Source organism: Sabethes cyaneus, chromosome 1 (assembly GCF_943734655.1).
Source record: "Sabethes cyaneus chromosome 1, idSabCyanKW18_F2, whole genome shotgun sequence".
NCBI lineage: Eukaryota > Metazoa > Arthropoda > Insecta > Diptera > Culicidae > Sabethes > Sabethes cyaneus.
Window position 1 is genome coordinate 158,099,853 of NC_071353.1, and position 10,094 is coordinate 158,109,946.

The 10,094-nt window shown below is 41.9% G+C and overlaps 1 protein-coding gene across 6 annotated transcripts in view; it reads right to left on the reverse strand.

Annotated features, from left to right (window-relative positions):
- LOC128732742 (protein tramtrack, beta isoform) overlaps positions 1 to 9,153 on the reverse strand; it is a 516,078-nt gene extending 506,925 nt beyond the window's left edge. For 5 of the 6 annotated variants that reach the window (XM_053826075.1, XM_053826073.1, XM_053826076.1 and 2 more), the window contains exons 1-2: positions 8,547 to 9,118; positions 6,322 to 7,984 (exon numbers count right to left, since the gene is read on the reverse strand). The gene's annotated coding sequence lies outside the window, so the exon portion shown is untranslated. Of the gene's footprint in view, positions 1 to 6,321; positions 7,985 to 8,546 lie in introns of all 6 variants that reach the window. The other variant, XM_053826074.1, reaches the window with a different exon arrangement.
- Positions 9,154 to 10,094: the final 941 nt, after the last annotated feature.

Sequence of the window (10,094 nt, forward strand, 5' to 3'; positions counted from 1 at the left end):
CAGTTAGCTTCGAGGTACGATGCTGGTCCAATAAGCTAATCATCGTATGTTTGAATTTCGGCCAGGCAGTGCTTGCTAGATAGAGTCAGTAGGATCGTTACATTGGCCCCGTAATTTTCCTCTACTCTAACAGTCGGCTGCGAAGTCTGTCGATAAAGAAGGGTAATGTCTAATGACGTTTTAAGCAAAAGGCTTTGCTTTTTGTACGCACTGACAATTATCGTGCAGATGATATTTAATTCTATTCTTTGCCATATGAACATATTCGCTCTTGTCTGCTCTCTCATTCCGCAGCTGCAACCATCAAGGCACGAAAATTGATTTACATTAGCCAGTCCCTGTTGTTGGAATGAATAGGATCGTTGTAACTGGCCCCTGCAATTGTCCTGTATTCTAACAGCAGACTCGCTAGTAGCACAGTTGTTACAAACTAGTTGCAGCAACCGATAATTTTAGTCATAAATGAGTTGCTGCAACTAAAAATACCAAATGTGTGCTGCTTGGGCTGCGAATTCTGTCATATAAAAACGGAAGGTCAGGTTTCGATAACGGAACGTAGCACCTAAAGCTTTGCTTTAGCCAGTCCATGACTGCATATGTCGCCTGTTTGCAGCGTTATGTAGCAAGCAAAAAGCCTCTTAGTTGGTCCCGAGGTACAACACTGGTCTAACAAGTCAGAAGTCGCACTGGAAAAGGCCGATAGAGTCAATAGAATCGTTGTGCTAACCCTACAATTGTCCTATTAGCAGCTACGTTTAACAAGTAGTCGTTGTGACTCCTACCTTTTATCCAATACTGGAAGGTGCATGAGTCGAACCAAGCTATAATCTGAGATTATAACCGGAAGCGCGCGACATATCTTCAAACTGCACCATCTGGTGTGGGCCTCTTGCTCGATCTAAGGTGATCGAACCACTGAATTGAGAAGTTTTAATCTAACTCGTTTTACTCACGGGACGACGAAACTGTACAGGCACTTGCGACTTACACAAGGCACTGCACGTGACGTTGTTCGTCCGTTAGCCGTGTTAGCGTGTTAGCCGCGATTCGTAACGCGGATCTTCGGGTTGAAGGCTCCGTTCATATGGGATAAACCTGGACCTTTAACTTGAAAGTTTCCATTATTTTTTACCGCCTAGCGATTGTTAAACAATCTTTTCAACAAAGCCATACAACTACTGCATCTTTTATGAATCGAATGGTATGCGAACAATCACAATTAGAAGAGCTATAAGCGTTCAAAATGTTTCATTCTTTCGTGACACTGGCTTGAATCTAAATTTTGGAATGACACTTTGCGGTCACCCATAGTTCTACGTCAAAAAAAGACGACGACAACAACAACGGTAAAAAGTCGTTGACAAATGCAAAAACGGAGTCAAAAAATAACGAATTGGCAACGGAACTGTAAAGATGGCAAAATGACTATGAAAAGGTGGCAATAAAAGACAAGACAAAAACAGCGAAACAACAGCGAATAGACGACGAAAAAAAGCTGGTGAAGAGGCGACGAATAGACAACGGAAAGATGACGAAATGAAAATAAAAGACGAAAGGCGACAAAAATACTGCGATAGGACACCGAAAAAAGGCCAGAGAAATGACAAGAAATGTCAAAAACGATGAAAAGACTAAAAGTAGATGCAGAATGGACAATGAGAAGATGTGTAAACGACAGCCAAATAGTGGCAAAAACTGTAAAAAAAAAAATACTACAAGTGAAGACAAAAAGACGCAATTAAGAGCAACAGAAAAAGCAAAGCCATGGGCTTGAACGTCTTTTCTAAGACTTGACCATTGTTTATCGACAAACTTCACAGCCGGCTATTAGAGTACCCGAAAAAAAAGTCGCATTAAATTTTGTAGTAGAAACAATGCGTCTACAACAGTTTTTATTGTGGACATTGAAGCTTACTTATGGTAAATTTATTGTAAGAGTGTCTTAAATTCAACTACTAGAATTGGACTAGAATTGGCTATTTTTGCAAATTTGCTGCCTTTTTCTGATTATAATCTGTTTTTTCGCTTAAAAATATACCATAAAAGGACGATAACATTTACTGTAAATAATAATGTTTGTTCGAGAAAAAATAGATTTTTTGTTTAATTTAAGATTCTTAACCCGTCATTTTATGATAGAAACTCTCAAAAATGAAAGTTACGGTAGACTACAATAAGTTTGATGGTTTGGTTATCTTTTTTTTGACGATAAGTTTTATTGTTTTTACTGTATTTTGCATCCCACTGTTACAGTAATTTTTATCTTCGTGCTATGGTTATTTTTTTCCGGGGACAGGCTGACTCTATCTAGCAGCACCGCCCAGCCGGGATTCTAATTAAGAGCAACCAAGAACGCAATAAAAGACAATAGAAAACCAACAACGAAAGTTGAGACTAAGTAAGGATGCAATTAAGTTGAATCTCAAATGTGCATGAAATGGTTTAATTCGAAAAAGTAGGGTAAGACGGGGCAAAGAGTGTCACTTAAGCTCAAACTGTGCTAGATTAAAAAATATCAGTATTTTAACCGCAATGCGTTATGTACATAACACTTTAGAATATTTTCTTAACAATGCTGGAAATATTGAGCATTAGAAAATGTTTTTCCTATTTTTCCAAGAGCTTTGAAAAAGACCCTTTCTTTCTGGTAGTGGAAAAACACCGAGGCAAAGTGTGTCACGTTCTTAAATAGGATGGTTTAAATTTGTAGGATCCAGTAAAGTTATTTAAAATAGTGAAAACAATTGCAGTTGCATGTTCAAGTCAATCAGTGTAAGTTTTGCAGTTTCCTGCAAAGTGCATTCAATATTTTCGACATGTAATTTTGAGCATTTTATCGCTTGGTCTATTTAGCAGCTCATACGTTCTTTTCTCAATCGTCGTTATTTTATGCATACTTATGCCATATAGGTAATCTAGATTAAACAGTACATGTTAAAAACATATTCAAAGCAATATTTTTCTAACTTAACATTTACACCCCTCGCCCCAGACCACAGTGGGACCATTCTGGAAAAAGGCGGCCAAAAGTCTTTTCTCGCTTTTCCTAACGTTTTTGAGCTTAGGTGTCTTCGGAGAAGTTCCTTAGAAAAGTATTCTGCATCTGTTGATATTTTCATACAATTAGATATTAAGGGGATAACACATTTGAAAAAATTAACCTTTTTTAGGAACTAGATAGCATGTTCATGTGTTCGACAAAGTTGTAGATCTTGAAATTTCATTAAACTTTGCCGAAGATACTAAGTATCTGCATCATATGGTTTTCGAGATATAATTCACTTTCTGTCGTGACCCCCTTGAAATCAGTTTATTAAACTTTTTGTACACAAAAGCTCATCTAACAGGTTTGACATGTTCAACAAACTTTTTGATATTATCAAAATACGTAACTTTCTAGAAGGTGTAAATATCGTATGTTGTTTTCTTTGCTTTAAAAACTGATTTGAAACCTAACTTTTACCGTTTTTACAAGTATTTTTTCCGCAAATAGGCACTTACTGGCAGCTAAAGTTAGCATCGCTTGAACCGCCATAGAATATAGTATAAGTGTGCCAAAAATCACGGCCGGGTCTGGGTCGGGCATTTTGAGTTTTGCTTTGATTATCGTTTTGATTATCTCAATTATGAACTTACATGTGAGTTGACCGGTGCTGTGCACCGAGCTTTCAGTTCGCTTGGATATCCCATTGCATTCAGTGTACAGCAAGTGCCAGAAACACGACTGTCATCGCGTCTGTTTACATTAAATCCAGTAGAATATTGCCGATGTTACCAGTTTTAGAATTTATTGCTTTGATACAGCCATGAAATATGTTCAACTATACGGTTAGTATTATATGCCGTAATCGGAACCTCGAATTTTAATTCACGGTGCAGAAAAAATAGGTGCAGCTGTTCTACCGGTCGGTTGTTTTTCGGAAGAACCGTTAACAAAGACATAAAACCTTTTAGAGGAAAGCGTGCCCGTAAATGTTCAAGGTATGTTAACAGTAATGAATCATAACTGTATGTAATTATTTGAATAATCTGATTTCCGAACAGAATATCGACAAACGAAGATGTTTTCAGATGAATAGATGATTGTTAATGACGTCGGATCCGTTTCCATTTGAAGATCGACCCAAAGCAAATCATTGCGGTTGTTACCAGCAGCATACAATTTTTTACAAAAGTTCCAGAACGACACTAATTCTGCAACAGATAGTGAAACAGACGTGGACGAGGTCCTGTGAAATTGATATGAACATATTTCAATGGTAAAACCCTGATAACTTCCTAAAAGCCAGAGCAGACCCGGCCGTGATTTTTGGCACACTTATACTATATTCTATGATGGTTCAAGCGATGCTAACTTTAGCTGCCAGTAAGTGCCTATTTACGGAAAAACTTACTTGTAAAAATGGTAAAATTTATGCTTCAAATCAATTTTTAAAGCAAATAACGCAACATATGATATTTACTCCTTCTAGAAAGTTACGTATTTTGATAGTATCAAAAAGTTTGTAGAGCATGTCAAACCTGTCAGATGAGGTGTTGTGTACAAAAAGTTTAATAAACTGATTTTAAGGGGGTCACGACAGAAAGTCAATTATATCTCGCAAACCATATGATGCAGATACTTAGTACCTTCAGCAAAGTTTAAGGAAATTCCAAGATCTACAACTTTTCCGAACACATGAACATGCTGGCTAGTTCCTATAAAAAGTTAATTTTTTCAAATGTGTTATCCCCTTAATATCTAATTATAGGAAATTATCAACAGATGCAGAATACTTTTTTAACGAACTTCTCCGAACACACCTAAGCTCAAAAACGTTAGGAAAATCGATCAAAGACTTTTGAAGTATAACAACCCTTTCTTCGGTGATAAAACTACGGGTTTTTTTCGACAAAGTCTGACAATGCTAGTCCTGCCAGTACTTCTAAACTCATAGTGTGGATATGTAAACAACGATGCAATGTTTGCAGTGGAACGAAACCAGTAACAATCGTATTCTAGAACAGATATGATCGTTGTTTTGTGCAGATTGATGAGATCTCCTGGATGAGCTCTCCAGCAAACAATTTGGTTTGTATATCTAGGTTGCAACTGAGAGATACGAAACCATATCCGCACGAAAAAGTTATATTTCACGTCACATAAGAACATATAAGTACCAAAGTGGAGGCAATATACGTGCAAAAATTTTGACAATCGTTTGTAATTCTATCTTGCATTCTATACAACAGTTTTTGGAACACGCAACTTAATACTCCTCAATATGCAATCAAGATATAACTAAATGTTACAATCAACTATACTGCTATATAATTCACAGCCATAAGTTGTATATGACGACACGCACGACTACAAAACAATTTATTGTACACTTCGCCTTGACATACTCTAATCATTATGCAATTCCAATGTAAAACTAACATGCATACGACTTAATGAGGACTTTCTATTACGATCTTGTGTTATCTGGGTCCCTACCATGTTCCGGTTATTGTACGCAAAAAATTGACTCTCTGGTGACATTTCTGAACTAAATACCTTCTGGGGCATTTCCACTTTTCCGGATGCATTTTGAGTCAAACCAAAGACCAAAGATATTTATGTACCCAAAACCTGAGAAATCGTTCCATCCATAAGTAGAAGTTGTAACTGAGCAGGTTCACGTTTTCCAGAAAACACTAATAATTCAGGTTTTTCTTCTACAGAAACTCAATGCCATGGGCTGTGAAGTCCAAGTTGATCAACTGACTAGAGTTTTTAACAATGGACTTTGTAAATCGATAGCTCTAGGACCGGTAGTCGAACCTACAATATCATCTGCAAATTGTCTCTTATTTTTATTGATATAAAAAATATAAAGTAGGGGGTTTAAGCACCATGAAACCGGGAGAAGACCCATGTAATTAATTCGCGATGTTGACAAGTCTCCAGACGAGAAATGCACGTGTTTCTCGGATAGTAAATTATGTAAAAAATTGTTTCAAAATTGGCGAAAATCCTTGTCGGTGAAGTTAATCCAAAAGAATGTCAATGGAAACTGAATCGAAGGCCCCTTTAATGTCCCAGAACACAGATGCCATTTGTTGTAGCTCGGTATTTTATAATCTTAAATATCACTTCAAGCTACCTGATAGCTGTTGTATGTCAAAATTGATGTTCAAGATCTTCTTCGCTGTCGCACGTATTAATTATTCAAATTAACCAATTACTGTTTTATAACAAATGTGCTAATACGCTATTAAATTCAAGTGACGAGCAATGAGATGTCCTATGATTTCCAAAACGTAAAAAAAATTCAATATCACAAATTTTTGACTTACCTTAATCGCAAAATCTCGCCAAGCGGGCGTCACCCGTCCAGCACTCCATAAAGGGAACGGCTTCGTTCGTGAGGAGATTGTTTGTTGTTTTGTTTGTTTGTTTTGGTTCGTAAGCCGTCCAAAAAGTGGCTTAGACCGGCTTAGAAGATCACACCCGGCGGCAGCCAGCGGCGTCGGCGGTGGTGGGCACACGCACCAATCCCACACGCACGCACACACTCACACACTGCTGCTGCTGCTATCAGAAATTGCTCCTGCCCTTTGTGGCGGCGGAAAACGGGGCCGTTAACGTGGAACGGAACGTTAATCGGTTATCCCACGCACACGTCGTGTGCGTGTGACACACGCACGCACGCACACACAAAACTTGATCACTACTGCCGTTTGACGTCCGCGAAGAAAAGTCCAACGCACCGGCACACTTCAAAAAAAAAACACCGACGAGAAAAACGGAACAAACGCCCGGAACCGAGACCAAAACGAAACAAAAACGCACGGAAACGCACTTCTGCACTGATCGTGAGTGCACGCGGATCAAATCAAATCACAGCAGCAGGCTTTGCGGTCGTCGTCGTCGTCCTCGCGGGGGGTTTGCGTGTCACCGCAGGTGGAAAAGTCACTAAACAGTAAGCGTTGTTGTTGTTGTTTTCACATTTCACACACGCACATTGTTTGTTTTCTGCTTTTTTGCTTTTGTTTGTTCGTTTGTTTGCACTTTTTTTTTTCTCCGCCCGACCGACCGCTGGAGGAGCAGTGGGAGGAGCTAGCTGGCTGGCTGCCTTCTCTGGTGGTTGCGAGAAGGGGTGGAGCCCTACCTATAGTGTGTGCGTAGCAGAGTAATCCCAGTAATAATCGAGGCGCGAAGTAGGCGGAGCTTTCTTCTGAACGATCGATCTCTCACCAACGAACAACAGCAACAACAAGTTGTTACATGTGTGATCACGTTTAATTTAATTTTTGTTTTTTTTTCTCCTCCTCTAACCGGGGTTTGTTTCGATTTTTATTCAGTCACGCAGTGCAGCACTTGCATCGATTTTCGCCGCCTTGCTACTAGGCTGTTGATGTTGATGATGATCTACTACTGAGGACGATCGCGCGATCGATAACAACAACGTTGATGATGATGATGATGATGATGGTGACGATGGCAACAACAGCAACCACAACACTTTCATCCTTGATTGGCTGGCTGCTGCTGCTCTGGAATGGAGAGCACTCCTCCCACTAATTTTTGTTTTCAATTCTTCGCTGTTTTTTTTTACTTGTTTTGGAGACGTGAACGAACCGCAAACGCGACAACACGATGATATGGTCCGCCGTTGTTGGATGCAACTTTAACTTTTAATTTTTAATTTTTTTTGGGTTTTCGTAATGCGTTAATATGACACACTCTCACTCTGAACGAAATTATTATTGGCTGTTTGTGAACTTCTTTTTTTTACTCGTTCGTTTCGGCGCTTGGGCGATGCAATTTTACTCCCCTTTACTTTTCCTGTTGGCTTGCTTTGCTTGCGCGATGTCGTAATTTTTAACCAGATTCAAAAATTCAAATTTTTTATGGCGTTTGGTTGTTTTTTTTTTCTTCTAATAAACATTGACGACTTTTTGTTTTGTTGCTTTTTTGTTTTGAAATTTAGGGAAAAACTGAAAAGATTTTGTATAACTGCAAAAGAAAAACGGAAAAAGGGGGTTGGTTAGCTTAGGGCTTTTGGGACGCGGAAGGGCACCGTCGCTAACGGTGAAATTGTTGGAATTTTGCTCAAACTTTTTTTTCAGGTGGAAAAAAAACTTAGCCAAACAGTTGCAATCTAGTAGGCCAGCCGCTTAGCGAAGGTGCCTCACTCTGTCACACAGTCACTGGGTGTAAATCCGTGTTAATCAACTCTTCACAAACTATCTCTGTCTCCTCCGGAGCTAAGTTCCGAAAACACTTCCGTGGTGGCAAGCACCGAGCGAGATCAACAACGGTTGGACAACACTTCCGAAGCACTGGACACTGGAGTGTGGAGTCGCGTGTGTTTCTTCTTCACTGTCTAATTTTTTAATAAACGTCAGCGAGCGGTGTAATCGTAGTCCTAGGCTTAGAAGTTGGAAAGTTTCCCGAGCCAAAAAAAAAAAATCTCGTCCAAGAACGGCTAGAAGAAAACTAGCCGTGACACACACTCACATGACGGCTACCGCCGCGCGCGCTCTTCGGTTATCGGTTGATCCGTGTTCCGTCGTACACACAAGAGGCAGGCAGGCAGTCACCACACAATTTCTCCGTGTCACACACTTCTCCTCCCACGGAAGCACCAGAGGAGTGCACAGGAATCGCTGGCAATAAAAAGTAGCACACACTGAATCTAGACGCGGAGCGGAACGTCCCCGTCCGCAGGACCAACCAGATCAGAATCCCCGAAAAAAAAACTATACTAAATGTTGGACACACTCTTCTTCGGCCTTCGGGTTACTCGGTTCGCGCGGAGGCTCCGGAGCCATGTACCACACACGTCCTAGAGTCCGCCTGATCTGATCTGAACTGGTCGGTGGTCGATTGGTCCAACTCCAACCCAGAGGAAGAACTCCGTCGTGTTGTGTGTGACGTGTGTGTGATGAGAGATCGTAGTACACCTCGCCGTCGTCGACGTCGTCCTCGTACTCGTCGTCATCATCAACCGTCGGATCACCAGCAAGTCCAAGAGCGAAGAAGCCTTCGGCTTCCCAAAAAAAAAAGAAATAATAGAAGGCACACACAGGAGGCGACGGCGTTGAGGCAAATCGTAGTAGCCAGCGGAGGCACACAGTATAGAAGAAAAAAAAACACTTCTAATTAATCCGCTCCGCTCTCGACTAGCAGGCGGCGGCGGCGGTGTTGCTGCACTTACGATGCGGCCGAACAGCGACTTGTATTGAACTGACGTTTGAACACAGAACGCAGTGTTGCGTTTCTGTGCTAGGGAAAAATCGCACTCATTGCGGCCAGCACACATAGGCGCGCACATAGAGGCTCTCCGCCATACGCCGTACGACCACATAGAGCCACGACGACGACGACGACGAAGACGACGACGACGGCTAGTAGTACATAGGCCCCCGTGGTCTATCACTGTGTGTGCAACGCCGCAAACGCTGCATCGTGTTCAGTTCACAGTTGCGAAAGGGAAGGCCCCCTCATCTATCCACATCCACACGCGAGCAGCGTACGCTGCACAAACATTCCCCCTCGCAGTTCGCAACGCCGGTTGCGGCTGCGACCGACCAGAGGTCGGTGTCCTGGGAGAATGCGCACGTGAGGGGATCCGGAGAACGTGACGGCGCGATGCACACACATCTTCAACAGGCCGCGCGCTTCAATAGCTCTCGCTCTCACTCGCTCCAAACAACCGAGCTGCTCGCACCCTCTCTCGATCTCTCCCGATCGCGATGGTACATAAGCCGACTCGCACACAGTGCGAGGCGCTCAAAGCGCATCCCAACGGAACGCATTCTCCCGTGTGCGAAGCTTTCGCACGCGCATCGTGCCGTGCGAATCCCCCAAAACAACCACTCCACACTCTAGGTGAGTATATAAGCGTCACTCACCAACACACAGCGAGCTCAGCAGCGGCTGCTGCCGATTCGCTTTGTGTGTGACGGACCGTCACTCAACTTCCCCTCTTATTACGATCGCGCGGTGAGTTTCGCACTCTCGCATTCTCACCGACGCTCGCGCGCGCACGCGATGCGAAAAAGCTTTTCTCACGCTCTCCGTGTGGCTGGAACGTGCATCGTCGTGTGTGCACTTTTCTCAG